The following is a 24,972-nucleotide window of genomic DNA, read 5'->3' as shown; positions in this document are numbered from 1 at the left end:
CTGGCATGCATCCACCTCAACAGACAAGAGAATCGCATACAAACATAAGCACCAAAAGACACACCACTGGCACGCACACAATCAACATCCACCTGCAGACACAGCAACAGTCACAATTTGCCCTAACACCCCACCACCCCCAGCATTAAACAACACTACCCCTGGCACACCTACAGACACCATACCAGCATATACTGATCCAGCCACCACACCTATCCTACTCGCAGACATGACCCCAGCAGACCCTCAGACATCCACACTAGTCGCCACACTTGCAGACACCACAACCACTGACGCCCCTACATGCAGCACATCCACCATACCTGCAGCCACCACCCCAACAGACAGCCACTCAAGGGCATCCCCCAGCACCTCCACCCCCTCAGCCCAAGACACATAAAAGCCCTCACTCACCCACACAACAGACACCCACCACACAGAAGCACACCTTCCACAAGCACTCACCAAAGACATCCACACCTAAATGTCAAACAACCACTCCCTCACCTTCCACACCCAAACCCCCTTCTGATGACTGTCCCTGTGTGTTAAAAAAGTATTCCTTTGTAACAGTTACCTTTTCCCTACTCACCCCTGTGACACCCCCAAAAGAGCTGTTCCCTTCACAAAGGCCATCCCTTCCACCTCCAAGGCCTCCCCTACCACCTGCCAGCTCTCATGCCCCTCCCCTGCCAAGAAGAAGCCGACCCCTCCCAAGAAGGTTCCCCTCCTCCCAAACCAACCCCTCCAAAGCCCAAACCCAAATTACCCCGCCACCCCCCAATAATCCCTGAGGTGCCTGCCTGCTCCCTTGATGCCCCTACCTGTGGAGGTTAGATGGCAGTCATGAGTCAAGTTGGAGCACAATGATGTACCTTTGGTGCCAAAGAAAAGCGTTTGGACTGGCCTGTGGCCTTGGACATTTATATTTATTGCAGTGTTACCTCATTAAAGCCAACCTGTTGTTGGTTTTTTGGTTACATCTTTGTCCTGCATTTCCTTTCCTAGGTTTCTGTTGTTCCTGGCTGACATTGGTTGTGTACCAGTATTTGTGTTTTTGTGCTGCTTGCTGCTTCATGTTTTGTCTTAGCAGTATTTGTTTTTGTGTGCAGTGCTGTTGTTCCCCAAGAGTAAGATGTGTGTTGTATGATAGGTATGTGTTTGAAGCTGAAACGTTGGTGTCATGGTATTGTGTTGTGTTTGTAGTGACATGTGTTTGTTGTAGTGATGTGCAATTTGGTCCTGTATGGTGTATGCCTTGCCCCTTGATGTGGCTGTTGCATACATGTGGTATGTGTTCTGGAGTTTTGTCAGTGCAGACATGGAGTGTGTTGAGGTGTGCAAGTCTGCTTTGCTTTTGAGTGCATGTGACTATTTAGGCATGTGTCCTTCAGAGCTGGCTGTTGTCTTGTATGGTGTCTGGAGTAGAGTATGCTTTGTAGCCTTGCCCTTAACCCATATGTGTGACTGTGCATTACATTTGTTGTTGGTATTGCTTGTCCATGAGATCTAAATGGGGCCTGTTCGTGTGGGCATGTTTTTGCGGGCCCTGTTCAACATTAGATGTGTCCCAGTACAGCATCTTTCCATGTATTGTTTTGCTGCTCCTATCGCTGCTGTGCCGGTGTTGTTGTGATGTGTTGCTTTGTGTGCTTTGACTGTTTCTGGTTGCATGTATTGTGCATGACATAATAGTTCTGATGTGCTGTTTGTGTGTGTGTGTGTGATACGTGTGTCGATTGCTGGGTTGTTTGATGGTGGTGTTTTGTATGTTCCATTACACATAGCTGTACATGTATGTTGTATGTATGTCCAGCACTGGCCAGTGTTGGGCGTGAGTGTGTGAAATGTATTAGTATTTGTGCAGTTGTGGTGTTGTTATGAGTTTGTATATTGTGTGGGGTTCTGTGACCCTGGGCCTATGCTGTGTTGCCATGCCTATATGTGTGGTATTGACGTGCGGTGTGTGTGTGTGTGCTGGCTGAAGTGTGCGTGATGTGTATGTGTGGGTGTCCTTGATTCAGTATGTGAGTGTGTGTTACTATGCTGTCACGTGTAAGTGCAGCCCCCTCCCTGTGGTATGTTTTGTGATGCTACAAAACCTTGTTTTCCACTGGTCAGTCCAATGGTAAAACTGTAATGGGGCTGGCTGGGAGGTCGACCGCATGGCCACCCCATCGGGAGTTTGGCGGACGGGTGTTTCCGTCAGCTAAACTCTTAATCAGCCCCTTAGCTCATAGGCCATTCTCCCCTCCTCCATGGCTGTCTATCCCTTGCCAATGGTCTCTCAGCCTTCTCATTATCTGCTCCCAACTTGAGCTTGGCCATTTGCAGCCTGAACTCCCTTTCAGCCTTCCTGACCACCAGCTTCTGTGAGGACAGGCTTTGCGAAGGCAAACAGCAGTGTGTCTTCACAAGGTCTGTCTTCAGAGGACTGGAAGGGAGTTCCAATGCAGGAGTTGAGTCCTCTCCTTCTGCTGCATTTCAGGACCTGCACCCAGGTCCTCATCTTGCCCCTCCATATCATCCCCCTCATCTGCTGTAACCTATGATTGGTGGACTTCCACCCAGACCTCAGCACCTTTTGGAGCTCTAGCTTTCTGGTGTTATTCTTGGTTGGAAGTCCCCTTTCCTTGCATAACTGCTTGAGCTCAACGACATGGTAGCTCTCTAGGTTGATGAGCTCAAATTCCATTCTAGCAGGGGTAGCCACAGACATTCAGGTAAAATGAAAGTGAATTAGGAAAAAGCAAACATTCTTTATCTGGGATTTTATTGGAGAGTAAACAGAGTAAAATGTTATAAATCATTTGGGATCAAAACGACAGAAATAGTCAGTAGAACCACAGATATGCAATTTCAAAGTTTCAAGTAAAAAATATTGCCTAGAAGCACAAAGTGCAAACTGTGGTTATCTAGGGCTACATGTACGTAGCATTTTGCACATCGCAAACAGCGAATCGGGCCGTTTGCGACATGCAAAATTCACTTTGGTATGTTGAAACCCATTTTTGCGATTCGGTAAACTGTTTACTGAATCACAAAAAGGGATTGTGAGTCGCAATTAGGAAGGGGTGTTCCCTTACTAATTGCGAGTCGCAGTCCCATGTATGATTGTTTTGTGACCACGAATGCGGTCGCAAAACAATTGCAGTTAGCACCAGTGGACCCCTTCCCCTTTGTGAATGGCAGTAAAAACATTTTTTCAGAGCAGGCAGTGGTCCGTAGGCTACTGGCTATTGGCTATTTAGGGCTTGCCCCAGGGATGACTTATACTTATTAAAAAAGGAAGGTTTAGGTCTGGCAAAAGGTTTATTTTGCCAGGTTGAAACGGCAGGTTAAAGCTGAACACACAGGCTGCAATGGCAGCCCTGAGATATGTTCAAGAGGCTACTTAAGTGGATGGCACAATGAGTGTTGCAGGCCCACTAGTAGCATTTAATTTGCAGGTCATGGGTACATGTAGTACCACTTTATTAGGGGCTTAGCAGTAAATTAAATGTGCTAATTGGATGTAAGCCAAGTTTACCATGTTCAAGGGAGAGAGCACAGGCACTTTAGCACTGGTTAGTAGTGGTAAAGTGCTAAAATCCTACAAAAATCGGTTCAGAAACAGGAGGGTTAAGGCAAAAAAGCTTGGGTATGTCCACAAAGAAAAGGCCAAGTCCAACATATATACTTTAAAAATATAACAATAAAAACACATTTTCAAATACATTTAAGTTAAAATAGTCACAGTAAAATACATTTAAAATGAAAAAATATATTACCAACAAAACACATAACAACTTTTTTATAACTCTGTTTTTATTGATTTTATAATGCAGAACCAACAAAACAGTTACAGTGCATATCAATGTGAGACATCACAAATATCTTCTTTGAGGACAGAGTACATACACAGTCAGGAATGTGCATCAACAGCAACTTATGCAGTAATATTTCCCCTCAGTTTCCCCTACTGGCTAACATCCTCATGTAACCAATCCTTATGTACACTATAAGTACCAGAGTTGCAACATGGCCACAGTTGGTTGTCACCAATATATCCAACATATACATTACATTAGTCAACCATCGTCATCAGTGCTCCATTCAGAGCTTAAATCCTCTGTAACAGTGAAACGTTCCAATAGCGTTCCCATGCAATCAAGTCAGTTAGTGCCCCCTCCTCCCTGTGTGTTATCTGCATATGTTGTTCGTCTGTGGTTCCCCATTCCAGTTTATCTCGTATCCAGCAATTAATGGATGGGCACCTGGCACTCATCCAGCTTATGGCCACCCTACGCCTAGCCAGTTCTAGAGCTAGTTGTGTTAGTCTGTATGGGATGGGCCTTCCCCGTAGTCTCTTTGCCACACCTGAGAGGCAGGTCACGGGCGTTGCTTTGAGTCCCAAACCTGTGACCTCTTCAACCTTCCCAACCACCTCCGGCCAGAACTGCTGCACCTGCCTGCAGGACCAAGCCAAATGTAGAAAGGAGGTGCTTAATGCACCACATCTAGGACACCCGGTCTCTCTTGTTGGGTCAATCTTGTTGAGACGATCAGCTGTAATATACTTACGGTGCACAAAATTGAAATGTAGAAGCTTAAGCCTATTATTGCATGAGACTGTGCGCACCAGCGACAGAGCCATAGCCCAATCAATGTCCTATATGGGATCCCCAGTTCTCGCTCCCAAGCCCTCCGCGCAACACATACCACACCTGGTTGATCCCCCCGAAGAGCTTTATAAAACAGGGTAATTAAATGAGTCTCATCACCCCAATTTATCAGCCCGTTCAACACCTTTGAGGCCGGTGGGGTAACTGGGAAACCACACCAGAACTCCTGGACTCCATTTTGGCGTACTGCAGGAACCGACCCGGGCCCAAACCAAATGTATTCTGTGCCTTCTGAAAGGAATAAACTCCCCATTAGGGTACAAGTCCCCCGCTCCCCAGCTTTCCAAAGACATGAAGTTATCCATATCCCGAAAGGGGGCCAAGTCCCATATCTTCAGTTCCCTATCAAACGGAGCATGTCGAATCACTTTCTTAACGGCTGGCTCCCAAATCCATGCAGTAGTTCTGGCCAAATATGGAACAGCTGTTTCCGACCAACCGCCCCTCATCAGTATGTGGGTTAACGTATCTTTGCCCATCATTCCTTCAAATAGTCCCTTTTCCCAATTGTCCGACTCAGTCATCCACTTTGCAGCATGTTGTAAGTGCGCTGCATAATAATAGTGCCTACTATTAGGGATAGCCAACGCTCCATCTTCCAGCTCCCTCTGCAGTGTGGACAGCGCCATACTACCACGACGCCAAGTCCACACCAATGAGATCAGTAAACTGTCCAGACGATTAAAGAGCCAAGTAGCTAACGAAATTAAAGAATTCCGTACCAGGTATAGACATCGTGGCAAAAGCACCATCTTTGCTATAGCCGCCCTTCCCATTACCAAAAGAGGCACCCTGTTCCCGAACAACACTGAGCGCTCAAGGCCAGTCACTACTCATTCTACATTATGTATTTCATGCGCCACCACAGTGTGGGTAACCCAGGTACCCAGGTATCTAAAACTTTGTAGCTCTCTCCGGAGCCCCACCACTGGTAAGTCCTCCAGAGGTGCACCACAGAATAGCCCTAAAGGAAACAGGAGCAACTTATTCCTATTCACCTTGAGACCAGATACAGCCCCAAACTCCTCCAGTAACCGCAACAACAGAGGTACCAAAATTCTTGGCTCTCTAAGATATATCAATGCATCATCTGCGTATAACGAGATGATGTTGGTAACCTGTCACACCTGAATGCCCTTGGGGGCCAATTCCACACGCAGCCACACTGCCAGTGGTTCCTCTACTAAGGCAAAAAGAAGCGGTGAAAGTGGACACCGCTGTCTGGTTCCCCTGAGAAAATACCCAGGATTCCGATAGTTCCCCTATAAAGTATAAAGTATAGTATAAAGCAAGCACACTCATGCACAGAATTGGGGGCCAAACCCCATTCCCCGCAGTACTGCCAAGAGGTAGCCCCATTCCACCATATCAAAGGCCTTTTCTAGGTCCAGTGATGCTAGTACCAGTTCGTCTTCTGAACCTATGGTTTCATGAAAGACATGTGTCAAACAACATAAGTTATAAGTCGTACTGCGGCCAGGTATGAAACCGCATTGGTCTTCATGCACCAGACCCCGAATCACTCCACGTAGCCGAGTAGCCAGTACCTTACACAGGATCTTAACATCACTATTCAGCATAGTGAGCGGCCTATAGGAGGAGGGGTCACTCGGATCCCCACCAGATTTGAGCATTAGGCAAACGATGCCCTGGCGCAGGGACTCTGGCAGGACACCCCACGCCTTCTCAAACACCGACAATAATTTATCTTGCAGAAGAAGGAAAATGTTTGATAAAGCTCGATTGGAAACCCATCCCGGCCCGGAGACTTAGTTTTTGACAATGCCTCCACCGCCACACTCACTTCCTCTACATTTATATCAGCCTCCAAACTCTCCATACTTCCGGGGTCCAGCCGTAGGAGTCGCCTCTGCTGCAGGAACTCTCCCAAATATTTGTCTAGCACCGATGCACCAGCACGTGATACTTCCTGCAAATGTTCCACTAATACTTTAAAAATAACCTGTGATTAGTAATCTGCACACCTTTGGCGTTCCTGATATGTAGAATGGGGGGAGATTCCACTTCCCGCTTTAGGATCCATTACTGTAATTTACCGGATTTGTCCCCCTACCTGGGTAGACGGTGTCTGTAGGATCTAAGTGTTACCTTATCTATTGTCTCCCAGCATCTACTGACTTCCCTATTCAACCGGAGCGGCTCTTTTTCTGCCTCCCTTGTTATTAGATTATTAGTGCCTGGTGCTGCATAGCCGCTAGCTTACCCCTCCATTCATTGAGATCCTGTTCCATTTGTCTGCGCATCCCACAAGTGGTGCCTATACACACCCCTCTCAGAACGGCCTTCTTGGCCTCCCACTCCATTCCTCTGGAGGCTGTAGAGTTCCAGTTCAAGGCTATGTAGTCTTTAATGGTAACTGCTGTTTTTTCACGACAGACAGCATCTGTCAGAAAATCCGTAGGCATGCGCCAACTACATGTCACCCTGGCACCTGACCCCCACTGCAGCTGCATCAATACCAGTGCATGATCAGATAGAAACCTCCCCAGATGTTTGATATCCAACACTTGTGAGCAGTTCAGTCCACCCAGGAGAAAGCGGTCTAGCCGACTATATGTATTATGTGTCTAGGAATGACAGGTACACTCCCTACTATCCGGGTGTAGTTCCCTCCACCCGTATCATAATCCTAAATTGTGCATGACCGCTTTGAGGGACCTCGCCATTAACCGTTTAGTACCTTGTTTAGATGGGTAATGATCTTTCTCACCGTCCAATATACAATTGTAGTCTCCTGCCCATACAATAGGAGCCCCCACCCCTTCCCCCAAAACCTCAGGTATATTATCATAGAAGCAATGATCATCTGTGTTGGGTGCATAAGTATTAAGAATAGTAGGGGCACCCCATCTAATGTACCCTGTAGGAGTATATATCTCCCCTCAACATCAGCTTTGCTGTAGACATGTGTAAATAGGACCCCTGGCCAACCCATATTGCTACTCCTTTTGCGTAAGAGGAAAAGGGTGAGGAGAACACTTGACTCCGCCATTTCCTAGCAATCTTTTGCGGCTCCTCCTCCGCCATGTGCATTTCCTGTAAACAGGCTATTTGAAACTTATGTCGCCACAGGAAAGAATGCACCCTATAGCGCACTGTGCAGCTTTTCAGCCCCCTGACATTCCATGCCAGCATATTAATCTGTCGACACATGCTAATGCTTTGTATATTCCTCCTCCATTGACCTCCCACTATCCCCCTCCTGTAAAGAGAAGGCAAATTGAGTACTTATTTCACATCTTACATATGAACATGCACTGCTGTTGTAATCATCAAACACATGCAAACATGAACTAATTAAATAAACCCAAACCCCCATGCCCACCCCGGATAAACTGTAAAACAAACACATCAAAGCGTACATCAAAGCGTACTGTAGATCCATATGTGTAAATGCTGCCAGGACAACAGCCTAATCCTCAATACCCCAATTACAGGATCCTACAGGATCCCAGAGACAAGCGTTACAACATTATCCACTCAAGAAAAATAAAGTTAACTGTCAACAGAAATCATCTCCACTCCCAAATCAGGTGCTACAGTCAGTACGGCAGCCAGATCAGGAACCACCACCGCCATTGTACCATCCTGTTTAATTTCAATTATGCTGTCATTGCTGGCTCCCCGCTCCACGGAGACCTCCATCTGGCTCTCCCTGCTGTTCTTCCAGTCTGAGCCATCCACACCAGATACACGACCAGCCCATCCAGGTCTACCCAGAACAACTTTGTCCCACATCTCCAACCATCTCCGGACCTCTTCCAGATTTTCAAAAAAGTGGGGTTTGACCCCAAGAGTCCTTTAAAACATGCTGGATACAGTAACATACATCTGATGTTCATTGCACCTCCAGAAACCCCTTTCTAGAGGTCCGTACCTTGTCGTATAGTCAGATTTAGCAATTCTCAAAAACAGCCTTGTCGGTTTCACGGGCAGCCCGTACGATACAGTCTCTATCCTTATAGTTTAAAAGACGTGCAATGATAGCCCTCGGGGGGGGGTGCCAGGCCTAGAAGGTGCAACTAGGGCCCCTTGTGCACGCTCCACCACAAACACCTTGGATAGCCCAGCAGGCTGTAGTACATCTATGATCCAGCATTCTACAAAGCCCTCCACAGTGGAACCCTCTGCGCACTCCGGAAACCCAAGAAGGCACACGTTATTCCGTCGGGACCTACCCTCCGCATCCTCCAGTCTCACCTCCATCACCCCAACTTTGGAAGTGGCCTGTGCCATCTGCTTTCGTAAAGCACCAACCTCCGTCTGCAAAACCACAATGGACCCCTCTGCAACTTTGACCTAATCAGAGACTTCCCGGAGGTCCGCTCGGAGGAGGTTCACAGCCTCTGTCTCTATCTTGCCCTCAAGAGCCACTGTTGAACCTTGTATGGCAGCTGGCATGCTCAGATCATCTCCAGACCCACCCACACGGGTCTGGCGCTGTGGCAACGGAGCAGGGGTAGTGTATTGCTCCATAGTGTTCCCCTGCGACGCAGCCATCTCTCTGCGCCGCCCCATCTCACCATCAACTAAAGAAGAATAAGACAGTGGGATGTATCACCGCCTTATCTGACTTATAGGGGCAGGGTTAAAGTTCCTTTGAACTGCAACAGCCTTCAGTCAATCCAAATCAATCTCATGGCCCCATAAAACCTCAACTGTGGGCCGAGGTTATATCCATGTATCCTACCAATCAACCCCTGCTTCAGGCGCTATTATAGTGTTAGGTATGATCTGCGCTTTGGCCCCAGAACACCTTCATAAAATGGTGCCGCACCTGCACCTCCAAGTATGCACCGCTGACTCCAAACTTGCTCACACTAGCTCTCTAAATGTTAAGCCTTGGTATTCCCTCCTCCAGGCAGCAACTCACCCCGCCTGGCCGCGCTCCAGCCGCTCCACTGAAGCTCAGAGCCAACCAGCCCGCTGCCGCTTACCTGTGCCCCACTCCTCACCGTCCTCCAACGTTGTTCCCTCGGCCCAGATCCTAGGCCGTCCTCCAGGGCAGGGGCACGCAAGTAGGCCCCCCTCTGTCTGGGCTCCACGGTCTGCCCCAGAGTCCCACAGCCGCTCCGGACCCTGCGGTACAGGTCACGCACGATGGGGCTGCCAGCCGGCCCACACCGCCACCTCCAGAGCCAGCCCAGCCTCCAGCACGAAGCTCGAACAGGGCAATTGGCCCGTCGGGGACGGCCAAGCAAGGCCTCCCCCTCTCTCTGCCAGGCTGCAATCCACACGGCCCGAGCCAGGCCTCACTTTGCCGCCGGGATCAAGGATCCCCGGACCCCCAAAGCGAGGGTTCAGGACGCCACAGGGGTCAGGGTACTCTCCCTTGCCGGGGGGAGCACTTAATATCCCAGGCACCCCAGGATTCCTGCAGGATCAGGCCAGGATGGCAGGAGCTTCCTAGAAACACGTCCCGCTGGCCATCTTGCTTGGTCATGCCCCCATGGCGACTTTAACTTAAACATTAAAAAAATACTGTCAACTCTTTCAAATAAATACACATTAAAAATACAAAATGAACAAAAACTTATCTATCTATCTATCTATCTATCTATCTATCTATCTATCTATCTTTCTATCTATCCCTCTATATATATCTATATATGTATATATATATATATATGTCTTTTTGCCTCTGCTTCCTGTACTTTTGACTATGTCTTGGATTTCGTTTTTGTTGGTTTTGGCACGCAGGGCACTTTACCACTGCTGACCAGTGCTAAAGTGAATGTGGTCTCTATCTAAATTGTGATTATGATTGGTTATGCCTGATTGGCATATTTCATATACTAGTCAGTCACTAGTAGAGTGTACCAGAGGTGTCTAGGGCCTCTGAATCAAATGCTACTAGTGGGCCTGCAGCACTGAATGTGCCACCCACATGAATATCCCTGTAAACCTGCCTGAGATCTGCCATTGCAGTGTCTGTGTGTGCAGTCCTGCTCTGCCAATTCAACATGGCGAGTGTACCCCTTGCCAGGCCCAAGCCTTCCCTTTTACTTAACATATATCATCCCTAAGGTAGGCCCAAAGCAGCCCCACGGGCAGGGTGCAGTGTATTTAGAAAGTAGGACATGTACTGATGTGTTTTACATGTCCTGATAGTGAAATACTGCCAAATAAGGTTTCCACTATTGCAAGGCCTATCTCACCCATAGGTTAACATGGGGATTGCATTTGAATATCTGTTAAGTGCAGTTTCCCATTGGGAGCAGATGTAGAGTTGGAGTTTGGGGTCTCCAAACTCACAATTTAAAAGTACATCTTTTAGTAAAGTAGTTTTTTAGATTGTCTGTTTGAAAGTGCCCGTTTTAGAAAGTGAGCATGTTCTTGCTTAGCCATTCTGTGCCTCTGGGTGGCTGTTGAATCGACATCTGGGTGAGACTAACAGATGGGTTGTTTGTGAATTCACTCTAGACAGTAACACAAAAGGAGCTGAGTTGTGTCCTGCATATCCGGATGAGTCTTCCTGGGCTAGAATGGGAGGGAGGAGCTGACGCCTGCACTTGAAAGGGCTGTGCCTGACCTCACACAATACAGACTCCAACTCCCTAGAGTGTGGCTGGGGCAGGGCAAAGAAGAGGCAGGGTTGTGTGCACTACAAAGACTTTCCTTTGAAGTTTGCCTACTTCAAAGGCAGAAATTAGTATAGGTATGAGTAAGAGTATGAGTATTAAGTACTGAAGACTTCATCTGCCAGCACCTGGGCTCCCTTGCTAAGATCCCTGACTTGCCTAGTTTTGCCACACCCAGTCCCTGGGCCCTTGGAAAGAGAAGCTGGTAAACCCTGAGTGAAAATCCACACACCGGAGCCGAGCAGTAGAAAAATTGATGCAGCAGCTGCCTCGCGGCTGTAAAAACAATGCATCTGCTGTAGAAATCGTGACATAGCCAGCTCAGCGTAACTTCATTGTTACCATGTGTCCGGATTTGCCATGCATCATTCCTGGGCACCAAAAGTTCAACATCACCACAATTTCTTCTAAGGCTGCTTTTCTGGAAATCGAAGAATTGTTTCCCTGTGAGGAAAGAGTCGATGCATCGCTTACCCGGCAGGGAAAGAATCAATGCACGGCCTCACGTGCGAGGAAGGAATCAACACATTGCTTGCTTTTCTGACGCACCCTCACAATTGTGGCTTTATTTATGATGCATACCAGATACTTTGTGCTAAAACAACACATCCATTGATTCTTGTAGATTAAGACTCTTTTTACTTAAAAATTTGATATCTCTTTTCGTGTTTGTTAGATATTTGTTGTTTTGGTCTTGTGTGATTTAGATAAATATTGGCTATTTTCTAAACAGGTGTGGAGTCCTTTTGTGGTATGTTCCCTGTGTTACTGTATGTGTTTGTGCAAATACTTCACACATTACCTCTGAGATAAGCCTCAATGCTTGTGTCAAACTACCAAGGTAGTGAGCTGGGGTTATCTGAGCTGTGTATCTACCTTACCCTGACTAGAGTGAAGGACAGGGTGTAAACTGACTGCCAACTAGAGACCCCATTTCTAACAATATATAGGCCCTCATTCTGACACTGGTGGTCCAATGACCGCCAGGGTCAAGGTGGCGGTCGGACCGCCATTACGACCGCGGCAGTAGCACCGCGGTCGGACCGCCAGCACTGCCACTTTGCGTCGCACGATGGTGTGGTGGTGCTGGCGGTCCTAATCCGCCGGGGCAGCATTGCAAGCAGCACTGCCTGGGGGATTATGACTCCCTTCTTCACCAGCGGTTTCATGGGGGTAGCACCACCCTGAAACGGCTGGCAGAGACAGGGTACAGGGGGCCCCAGGAGGGCCCATGCACTGCCCATGCACTTGGCATGGGCAATGCAGGGCCCCCCCTCGCCAGCCCCGTCACAATGTTCACTGTCTGCTTTGCATACAATGAACATTGCTACAGTGCTTGTGCGCCCCACGCACTACAGCATTGCCTCTGGCTCTATTACGGGCCGGAGCCAATGCTCTATGCGGTTTCCTGCTAGGCCAGCAGGTGGAAACTCTGTTTCCCCCCGCTGAGCCAGCGGGAAACTCGTAATGGGGCAGGCGGGGAGGTGGCCGCACTGGTGGCAACCTACCCGTCGGGACATTGGCAGACACGCTTTTACGTCCGCTGAAGTCAAAATGAGGGCCATAATGTATTATAAAAATATTAACAACTTACAATTTAAAACATGAGAAAAATAATATTAGCAACAAAATATAATAATGAATGAAACTACTATAGGTAAAAAAATAAGTCCAATAAAAATTACACATTATCTTAACATAATATAAAGAATCAGAAATACAAACTATTTTAAAAATACAGTATTAAATAGCAATTAAAAATAATTAGTACATTACATAAAGTATTTGGCTTGTGAAGGGTTAATTTACTATTTCCACTCTATCCTATGGCATAGAAGGGTAAGTGTTGGACTTTAGAGGGGGTAGATTTACTAGTCCCTCTCCAGTCTATGCAACAGTATGGAAACTGTTGGAATATGGTGGGGTTAAATTTACTATTACCAGTTTAGTCTAAGCAACAGTAGAGAAAACGTTAGATTCTGGAGGATTTATATTTATTATTCCAACCCCAGTATAAGCAACAGTAGGGAAAACTTTGGACTTAAGCGGGGTTACTTTTACTATTCCCATTCCAGTGTATGGAATAATAAGAAAAGGTTAAGACTTTGGGAGGGTTAGATTTACTATTCCTACTCCAGTCTACACAACAGTATGTAAAGTATTGGACTCCAGACAGGTTAGATGTACCATTCCCACTCCAGACTAAGCAACAGGAGAGAAAGTGATGTAGACTAGACAGTTTTCATTTAGTATTCCTTCTCCATTCTATGCAAAAGTAAGGTAAGTGTTGTACTCCAAAGGGTTTAGATTTACATTTCCCACTCCATTCTTAACAACAATAAGGAAAGTGTTGGACTCCAGAGAGGTTAGATTTATTATTCACACTCCAGTCAAAGCAACAGTAGGAAAGTGTTGGATTTCGGGGTGACTAAACAAAACTTTCCACCTCCTAATCATTTTGTACAAAACATGTAAATATCTAGTGTTAGAAAAATATTAAATCATATTATAAATACAAAATAAATACTATGTAGTTAAAAATGCAAAACAAGTTTTCAGTTAATTAAAATTACTTCCCTGACACTACCTACAAACAAAACAGTAAACACAAATAAATACCTTACTACATACAACAATGTTTAATTTAAAATATACCTTGCTAAAAACAAATACCATTTTAGATAGCATAAATAAAAATAAATTACAAACATTACTATTAAAAACACTGGCTTCTAAATAATAAATAATTCAAATAAAACAAATAACTTATGTGAAGCATTAAAAAAGATAGATAAATGAATATCAATTAACTCAATTTAGTATTAATAATAAATTAAACATATATTATAACTTCAACAATAATGTCCCACCCTATCCTCCAACAAACCAACAACACACTACTAAAACATAAATCACTAACAAAAATGTTAATATTTAAAATAAATTACCCACATTTAAAAATAAAACATTTTACAAAATTAATAATCATACATAAGTAACAATAAAAGTGTCAGAGTCACCAGATCCTCGGGGTCTGCGCACGTTCCCAACACGTCCACCACTGAACAGCTCCAAGACTCTGATAGATAAATCACAGAGGTTAAGAGAGTTCAAGAGGGGAAGAGGGGATTAGGAAGGGAACAGCTGGGAAGGAGACCTGTAGTAAGAAAAAGGTTAGAACACACAATATGAAAATTATATCTCCTGAAATCAATACTAGACTATGATTCTAAGCCTAGTCATTCTGAAAACATGAACAATCTAAGAATTAAGCTTAAAACGACTATGTTTCAAAATGGTCGGATACCTGTAAGGGAATCAAGATGGATTAAATGAAAACTTTCTTATTCAAGTACTTTCCTTTACATGAGAATCAGAAAAACATTCTGACTAAATTTTAAACCAGTCATATAAATCCTTTTTTAAGAATGCATACTAGGACCATACAATATTACGTCTAGAAACTCTGGCCTTCTGTATACTCTTAAAATGTTTCAACACAAATTGCGAATATTGCAGATTGATATATATATATATATAATAAACATCATAAAAGGATTGTGCACCATGAATAACACAATATGGATTCAGGAAACAAATCATATAACTTGTCAACTCTAATATTACATAATAAATATCTTAGAATAGTGGCATACAATAAACAACATGAATTAAACTCGAGGAGAGAATCGTGCGTCTTGCCAATTCGATTGTCACCATGTAAAATGTCAAGAAATGGTAGCACGCAATGAATATCAAAATCAAATCATCATTACATGAATCGCGCGTCTTGCCGATTCGTAAACCATGATGTTTATGCCAAGAAATAACAGCTCACAATGAATGACAAGATCAAAGTACAATGAAACGAATTGCGCGTCTTTTACCGATTCTTAAGCTACCATGTAAATGTCAAGAAATGTAGCGCGCAATGAACAACAAAGTTAAATCCTCATGAAACAAATTGCGCGTCTTGCCGATTCGTAAGACATCATGTAAATACCAAGAAATACCAAGAAATGGTAGCGCGCAATGAATAACAAAGTTAAACCTTTATGAAACAAATCGTGCGTCTTGCCGATTTGTAAACCACCATATAAATGTCAAGAATGGTAGCGCGCAAGTAATTTGTTAATCATTACAGAATTAAACCAAGAATATGAAAATTCTCGATAACGGTGTCGGAACAGTCCAACCACCGTCTTACTGCCTGGAACAATGATCACCAATGAAGGATGAAGGGCAGAAGCCTGGAAGATCCAATAGGCCGCCGGGACAGGAGCTCAGGAAGAAGCTGCTGCTCTGCACCGGGACCTCTGAATAGTGAGCACTGGGAGTTGGGCTGGCTCTCTTTTATAGAGTCTTGGCCCAGCCCACAACCACGCCCAGGCATGTTGCAGGGAAAGTCTCTGGAAGGCCCTGGAAAGGGGCCAAACCCTAACACACTCTGAAAACCTGAAGCAATACATTGCAAAGGAACAATATTTTTAAGCATATTAAAAATAAGTTTTCAGGATTGAACTCTGCAATGCAAAAGGTTAAACCACAACATATCAGCACAATGCATAAATTACGTTGTTTTGAGAGTGCTTGGTTTTTGCATTCTAGTCGCCAATAGAGCGCGTACTGCTCTGGTGTTGACAAAAAGTAATTACCCTTAATATAAAATTATTTATAATTATATTACCTTCCCACCATATTCCTCTACAAACTGCAGTGGCAGACTAAGGAACTCTTTACGTGATTGGTGGTCTTATGACCGCCAAAATCATGTGAAAGTCAGCCCGCTGCACTCCTAGTGGTCTGACTGCCAGATTACAAGCCTGGCGGTTGGACTACTAGGAGTCCGCCGTCACCACCGGGATCATGGATTCCACGGAGTGGTGGTGGCCAGAGTCGTGGTCAGCCATGGCGGTGCCCATGGCAGCACCACTGTGCTAATCACAAGCCCACTTTACGCCAGCCTTTCCAATGTCGGTTTCACTGGGCTGACCGGTGGAAATGTCGTATTACGATGTTTCTGCTGGTCAGCCGGGTGGAAACACTCTAATACGACTCGGGGTGAGGCCTCCATTATGATGCCAGCCTCACCCATGAATTTTGCGGTCCGACGGCCGGACCACCAAACTCATAATGAGGCCCTAAATCTCGAGTAATGCAAGGCTGTGCAAGTCACTGCCTTGTGTTACTCTGTATGGAAAGGCGTACCATGGGTGGAGAGTGGTTGTTCTCATGCATCCACCCAGGGGTTTTGGGGCATTCCCAGATTTACTAAGACTACTTAACCTAGGAATGCGTCAAAATGCTTTGGTTTCCCAGGTGGGGTGTAACAAGGAGAAAAATAGCTTGGCAGCCCCAAGTACACCAGTACAGAGAGAGAGTGCAGAAATGCGCCATATCTTAGCAATTATGACGCATTCCTGCTCTCTCCATTTGATGCAGTGCAGCAAGTTGTCTTGCTATGTCGCATTGCTTTAAAAGTTGATAAATCTGTCTCTTGGTATTTAAACAACCCTTATGTGCTATCAGAGACCCTTAGGGGCATATTTAAGAAAACTGAGTGCAGCGCCACTCTTCTTGCACCCCTAACACCACCATGTATGCGCCATATTTAAAATATGGCACACCATGGCGGTATGTGGGGACTAGCGTCAGAATTGTTTACGCTAGCCGAGAGCTTTGCAGGATTAGGGTAAAAAATCCTGCAAAGCTCATTGAGGCCCATTGTAATGAATGGTGTGCCTCCTTTTAACGCCTGTTTTGAGCAGGCGCCAAAAGTGGCGAAAAAAATTATGCAAAGAAATCTCTTAGATTTCTTCGTTCCATTAGTTCAGTCCCCCTAATGGGGGAACGCCCCCTTTGCATACATCATGCCTGGCACAGGCATAATGTAGCGCAAAGGGTTACAAAGTGGTGCAATGCATGCATTGCGCCACTTTGTAAATATGGCTCAGGGATTTTGGCCTTGTTGGGCAACGTTAGTGTAAAAACAAATTACGCTAATGTGGCGCAATGAGGCGCTAGGGGCTTTTAAATATACCCCTTAGTGTTCCCTCAAACACCTCTAGCATGTCTTTAGAATCCATTGGAGTACTCTAATAGCCTCTCAGATCACCTCTACACTCGGATGGTTCTCAGTTGCTCCTACTCAGCAGTCATGGAGTGTTGGCATGCCTTAAGATGGGACTGTTGGCATGCCTTAAGCAACCTTCACTAGATCCTCAAGAGACCCTCAGTGTGTCCTCGGTCACCCTCCTTTAAAGCTAACAATCCCCCAGGTAGCCCTTTGAGACTCTAAGTGTGTCTGCATGCCCCACCAACTGGCCTTTGTTACACTCTCAAAGTTTGTCAGCCATGCCAAAGAGCAGGCCTCCAGACACAACCAGTACCATCCAGCTGCCAGACAGACACATTTCTTATTTAGGTACCAGTTCAACAGGCCCTTATACACCCTGAGAGATCTGGTCCTCAACCTTCTCTGGCCACAAATGTCCCAGTCTTCAATGATTGGGGGGACAGGTATGCCTCCCGCTCTGGCTACTACCAACATCAAACAATCCTACAGAAACTTGATGACACAAAGTGCAGGCAATTGTCCTAAAATGGGTTGCCATTCACCTTACAGATATCTTAGTATTTCACTAAGGGCCTCATTAAGAGTTTAGGGGTCCCACAACAGCAGTGGCACCCCCCCCTGCCCTATTAGAATGTTCTAGCCAAACATTGCACTAGAGCGTTCCTGCTGGTCAGATCAGCAGGAACAGTGATATGAGATAGCACTCGGCTGCTATTTTGTAGCACAGAGGGGGGCTGAGCAGCACCTTTGGAATGCACACTGTCTTCAGAGCACACAGTGCACATTCCGATTGTGCTGGGTAGAGGCCCTGCACTCCCCATGCCTTCCCCCATCTCCCACCTGTGGCCCCCAGCACACCTTCACCGCCAGCCTTTTTATACCGGTCACACTGCCATGGAAAGGCTGTCGGTGAGGGGAGTTGTAATCAGCCAGGCGGCGCTGAGTTCAGCTCTGACCGCCGCATTGCCTCCGGGAACCATGTTCCTGGTGGGGACGGCGGTCTACTGGTGGGTCTGCCGCCAGGGTTGTAATTGGGTGGTCAGACCACTTGGAGTGTACACTCGTAATGAGGCCCTTAGTGCCAAATGTACTAAAAATGGATTCAGTAAAAGGGGTCACAAAGTGTGCACTGCCTTTTACTGAATACATTCTGTTTTTGCGAATAAGCCTATGTACTAATAGGTCAGTTCACAAGAACCCGATTTGTAGTTGGCCACAATTCGACTTACCTCGTTAATATTATTAAGATAGGTCATAAATTGTGACCCATTATAAATTACAGCAATCACAGAGTTGGTGATTGCTTTTAAATAAAGCAAACATATTTTTACTTTTTCCTTAAAAAAAAGTTAAACTAACATTTATTAAGAAGCAGTGGTCCTCCGGACAACTTCCTACACTCAAACAAATATGTTTTCCCCATTCACAAAGGGGAAGGGGCGCTTGGGACCTCTTTTTTTCAGTAATGGCTTACCTCTTCCCTTGGGGAGGTGGTAAAAATTAATGTTTTGTGGATGGAATTCAGTCGCAAAACATTAATACGTACCCTTTGATGCGGTATTTGAAAAGAACACCCTAAACACACCTCTTCCAAATGCAGAGTCGGTATTGGGTTGCAAACCCAAATTGTTTTTCGGTAACTTGTTACCAATTCACAATTTGTGGTTTGTACATAAGAAAGGCATTTTGGTGATCCCAAAAGGCCAGATTTGGTGAATTAGGCTGTTTGCCACCACAAAAATGTTTTGTACAGCTGGCCCTTAGTTCCTTCTCTTCAATATCTTTCAAATACAATGCTGGCGTACTTGTTGGTGTACCCCAACATACAATCATTGCTCCTTTCTTGTTCAGTATATACTTTTGACCACTGCCAGAATTCATCTCCATTTTAATCCAAACTGCTGCTAATAGAGTTTGACATAAACGTTACTATAAAGCTAAAAAAACATTGACTCTTGATTCCTGTTCAAGTGCACAGAACCTACAAGCAGTTGACCACTGGATGCAAGTGAACCATCTCATGCTAAATTCATCATAAACTGATATACTAGCTTATGGCAAATGGACCAGCTAACATCCTTCACCCATTTGGCCTCAAGACCTAGGTGTAATACCATCCCATTCAGCTGAAGTGAAGAATTAAGGGGTGATTATTGACTCTTATACCTCAAGTAATCCAAATTTCCAAATTAACCACTTGTATGAAGACATGACTTTGGCAAATCTTCCTATATTTTGGCTTCTCTCAAAAATGGTTACTCCCTAATGAGTACCTTTTTAAATTGACTATGCCATCAGATAATACCTTGGAGCAGCACTATCAAATCTTGAAATTAGTAGAGAATTCAGAATGCAGATGCCAGACATCTTTTCAACCTACTGACCTTAACTCACGTCAGTCCAAGCATTATATCCTTATACTGGTTGCAGTAGGTAGACATATCTCCTTCAAAGCAATGTGGGTCACTGATCCATAGGACTGAGCCACTTTCTTCAACATAAATTCCACACCTTTCTCCAAATAAATTTGTCAGGCTGCAGGCCTGGATTGGCAATAAATTCCATTGGGCATTTCCTCACGGGGCTGGAGCCACAGGAGGGAGACTGCCGCCTCTAGTTATGTCTCTAGCGCTATCGGGATTTTGCTATCAGGGGATGCAAGCAAAAAGAAAGCGAGAGAGGAAAAAGGTAGTGTGAGAAAGAAAGAGACAGAGAGCAAGAACGATTGGAAGAAATCAGACAGGAAAAAGACAAGAAGAGTGCAGGGGGTAGTTGATTTAAGCATTCTTTCTTTAGAATACTTGCAAATTGATTGTCAAGCTCTGGAACACAGTCATGGGAATAAATAGACATGACTATCACCTTGAATTCCAGAAAGCACTATAAGCTTGGTGTTGAGGTTGGAATGTCTTCTGGATGGGATACAGCCATGTTTCTCTGCCCTGAATGTTCAACTGCATGTATCTGATATCCTGGTTTTGATTTTGGGCCTAGCCTCACACTAATCTAGCATGTGTACAGAGGCCTAGGTCTGTTCCTTGACATGAGGGAGGTCTGGACCTGTCCTCTGATCTGGAGGGCACACCAGTGAATAGAGGGCACACTAAGTACACTAGTGCACTGGTCTAGTGAGGCTCTCTTGGACCCGCATTGGTTCACTATTTAAGCTTCATTTTATATTTCTCATTTTACACATTTTAGCTGCATTGCTTTTAGCATGGCTTTTTAGGAGTGACATTTGACACACTCCGCTTGCATGATATTATTTAGGAATATATTGTATGAGGTGCTTGTTTTAGTTAGCTTTTTCTTAAAATATAATCAGTACATTCTGTTCAAGGCTAGGAGAACAGTACACAATATCCTATTGCTTGCACTACCTGTTCAGGAAACAGCTTCTAACATCTAGACATAGCACTACTTCAAAGCTATGCTTCTGACACAGTGGCTTTTTATTATATAAATAGAGCACTGACCTGAACGGGGCAGAGGGGCACTCCATCTGCGACCATCCTGGGCCGAATGCTGTATTCGACATACAGCTCTGCTGGCGCTAATCTACCAGCTTCCTGAGAACATTGCCATCCACACTACAAGCTGGCTCCTGAAGCAGTCTCTAGGTATGGGGCTAAGGCTAATTCCTTACATTGGGCAAAGGCAGTGGGTACACCCATTATGCTCTCAGTACAGTCTTAGGGTTATATAAGAACATCTAGTAATCATTTAGCATGGTTGGGTTATTCATCCTCTTTACCATGTTCATAATACTGATTACCTTGTTTTGTTTCATCTGCCTAATTATCACAGCTCATTCTCTCCATGCAAGATTATGATTGTTTCAATAAATGTATTGAGAACTTATCCCGTAGCTCTCTTGTGCTTTGCCTGGGCATGCATGGGTAATACCATGACTGTGCCAGAGGTTTCTGATGGTGTGTAAGGACTTAGGGTCTTATTATGAGTATTACAATGTTCCTGCCATTATGACAGTGCTAGGCAGGGGGAGTGCAGGGTCCCTGTGGCTCCGGCATTGGCTTTCCGCATCCTTCTCATGGCAGGAGCCCTGCCATGAGAAGCCTAGCTGAAAGTTGAGTTCTTATCAGCCAGGCAGCGCCACCCCGGCTGAGTACAACTCAGACCACCATCGGACCGTCGGGAGCCACGTTACCGGCAGAGACGGAGGTCCCCTGGTGGGTCCGCTTGCCAGGGGGTAATGTGGCTGTTGGAAAGCCACAGTTGCAGCGGTCTGACCATTACTGCGAGGCTTGTGATCCTTGGGCAGCAGCCTCGTATTGAGGCCCATAGTCTCCCACATTCAGAGGTTCTGTTGTCCAGTACCCAGGCCTATTATTTTAGTTGGAATCATATAACACTTTCAGTGGACTACCATCTCTGTCATGGGTTTAGTGCATAGGGTGGTGATGGCACTCTAGTGTGTTTCGTGAATTCATAGCTGTGACCAAAACATTTTATCTGTGTCAGTGGGGTGGAGGCCTACTTGTCCAATCATTCGGAATGCATGTTGTGCATTTTTGTGTATGTAACCTGCGTGGTATATGCATTCATGTATGAGTCAGCCAGAGTAGTGGAGGCCCTTGGGATCCATTGTGGTTGTCCCTGGCATGACCTTTAGAAATGATAGAGGTGAGGTTGTTTTCTCAGACAATGGAAGCATATTACTAACATTCCTGAATCTGGAAGGAGATTTGTGACCTAGCTCAATTATATTCATGATCTAGGTCGAATTGTGGCCTATTAGAACATAGCTTGTTCGCAAAAACAGAATGGGCTCAGTAAAAGGCAGTGCACACTTTTACTGAAGTACATTTGGCACTAAGTGAGATAATAAGATGTCTGTAAGTTGAATGGCAAACCATTTTAGGGCAATTTCCTGATCTTTTGTGTTATTAAGTTTCAGTAGGACTGTTTGATGTTGAACCATATCAAAAGACAATGGAAAAGAGGAATAGCAAGGAGTGGCAGGAAGAGCACTGTCCAGGGAAGGCTGAGGACCAGATCTCTCAGAGTGTATAAAGGCGTATTGAACTGGTAGCTAAATAAGAAATGTGTCCATCTGACGGCTGGCTGATACTGGTTGTGCCTGGAGGTGAGCTCTTGGGCATGGCTGACTAACTTTGAGAGAGGGACACATTCTTTTGAAGGCCAGTTGATGGGGAATGCAGACACAATTAAAGTCTCTAAGGGCTCTTGAGGGTATAGCGGAGGTATCTTAAGACATGCCAACACCCCCATCTAAAGGCATGCCAACACTCCATGATTGCAGATTTGGAGCAATTGAGTCCCATCAGAGGGAAGACTTAATCTAAGGGCCCATTGGTGTACTCCAATGGATTCTAAAGGCATGCTAGAGGTTTCTGAGGGAACACTAAGGGACTCATAGCACATCGGGGTTCTTTAAATACCAGGACCCAGATTTATCAACTTTAGGAGCAATGCGACACAGCAAGAGAAACATTTATAGCCTCCAAAAGCATGAGAAGGGCTGTACACTGCCGCTGGCTGGCTGCCACTCGACAGCCTAATACCTTCGGGACTTATTATGGTGTTAATAAGTCTGCAAAACCTATGAAAGACTAATTGATTGGCAGTTCACGAATGAAGTAATCTGCTCAGGAGCCTAAATTCATGCTGTTATAATTATTCCTGCAAAGAGAGGAACTGCCTAGACCAACAGGAGGGGAACCCAGGGGTGAGGACCAGTATAGCTGATTGAGGAGCAGCTAGCCTCAGTGCCCAGCTCACCAAATTGTACCTGCCATGACTGCATGTGTAGTATTTAGTTTTAAAGCGTTTTCTTTTCAAAAGCAAATCACTGTATTGAGCAATCAGATATTGTGCTGCTGAGTGATTGTTGAATTCTGAGATTGACCACTTTTACACAACCTCCCTGAGAAGCCTGTGACTGTGCACCAGGGCTCCAATTGAGAGTCTAGTTCTAAAGGAGTTGTACTTGGACAGGTTGCAGTACCATAGTAGGACAGACACCAGACACCTGCGGAAAAAGGCTCTAACCCCCACAGCTGAGGCGCAGTACTCCTGCTTGCCCCATGGGCTCCTAATAGTGTCAAACACAAGGGTTCTCCATCCACAAAATCAGAAGGTGCCAATAACCAACTGCGCACGTCAGGTGGTGGGTATGCATAAATGTGTCAATTTTTATGCCCACCTCAACCCCTCACCTAACAGTGTCCTACAAAAAAGAGCATTAAGACAGAACTCTTAATAAGCATTGAGGCAGCCTCATGAGTGATTTGGTACAGCCTGTGGTGTCACCAGCTAAACAAAGTCACCTCATTAAAGGGCACACATTAATCAAAGAGGGGATTATTTCCACGCATCATAGATACAAGATCACTCCACAAACCAAATCACACTCTTGGCTCTAGTGGAAGCCTCTTAATCATTTAAAGGCCATTCCTGGACACCCTAATGCTTTGCAATGTCAAACCAACAACTGAGTGTGCACTATATACATGCCAAATAACAAGGCGCTGAACAGTTTTCATTGTGCCAGTGTAGGAAAGTGCCCCTTTTGGCATAGTTACCCCCCCACACACACACTTTTTGCCTGATATTGATGCTGACTTGACTGAGAGTGTGCTGGGATCCTGCTAGCCTGGCCCCAGCACCAGTGTTCTTTCCCAAAAACAATACCATTGTTCCCACACCCCTCGCACACAGATAAGTCCCTTGTAAAAGTTACCCATAGTATCAAGGGCCCTGGGGCCAGGGAAGGTCCCCAAGGGCTGCAGCATGTGTTATGCCACCCTTGAGAACTCCTCGCCAAGCACATGTACACTACCATTGCAGCTTGTGTGTGTTGGTGGGGAGAAAAAGACAAAGTCGACCTGGCACCCCACACAGGGTGCCACGCCCTCAAACCACTGCCTATGGCATAGGTAACTCACCCCTCTAGCAGGCCTCACAGCCCTAAGGCAGGGTGCACTATACCACAGGAGAGGTCATAGCTGCATGTGCAATATGCCCTTACAGTGTCTAAGTCCATTCTTAGACATTGTAAGTGCAGTGTGGCCAAACTGAGTACATGGGCTGGGAATTCGTCATTACAAACTCTACAGCTCCATGATGGCTTCACTGAAGTCTGGGAAGTTTGGTATCAAACCTCTCAGCACAATAAACCCGCACTGCCAGTGTTGGATTTATTAAAAAGGGCGACTTAGAGATGCCGCCTGTATTTTCACCAACCCTTTAATGTAAGGCTGACCAGTCTGTGCCAGGCTGCCACTAAAAGACGAGTTTCTGACTCCATGTGGTGAGGGCCTTTGCGCCCTCTGGAGTCAGAAACAAAGCTTGCTCTGGGTGGAGGTACCTCACACCTCCCCCTGCACGAAATGTAACACTTGGAGGTGAGCCTCAGTCCTCCTGTTACAGTGCTCCAGGGCACTCTAGCTAGTGGAGATGCCCCCCACACCCTGGATGAAGCCTAATGTTTGGCGTCAAGCCCGGTGGGAAAATTAGGAAAACAAGGAGGAGTGACCACTCCAGCTAACACCACCCCTAAGGTGTCCAAGTAACCCCCTCCCTGTAGAATCCACCATCTTGGTTTGGAAGACAGTGACCAATGGGGTTACATCTGTGTCCCCCTCCC

This window comes from Pleurodeles waltl, chromosome 7 (genome assembly GCF_031143425.1).
Source record: "Pleurodeles waltl isolate 20211129_DDA chromosome 7, aPleWal1.hap1.20221129, whole genome shotgun sequence".
Lineage (NCBI taxonomy): Eukaryota > Metazoa > Chordata > Amphibia > Caudata > Salamandridae > Pleurodeles > Pleurodeles waltl.
The sequence above is the reverse complement of the archived record's forward strand: the minus strand, read 5'-3'. Positions refer to the sequence as shown.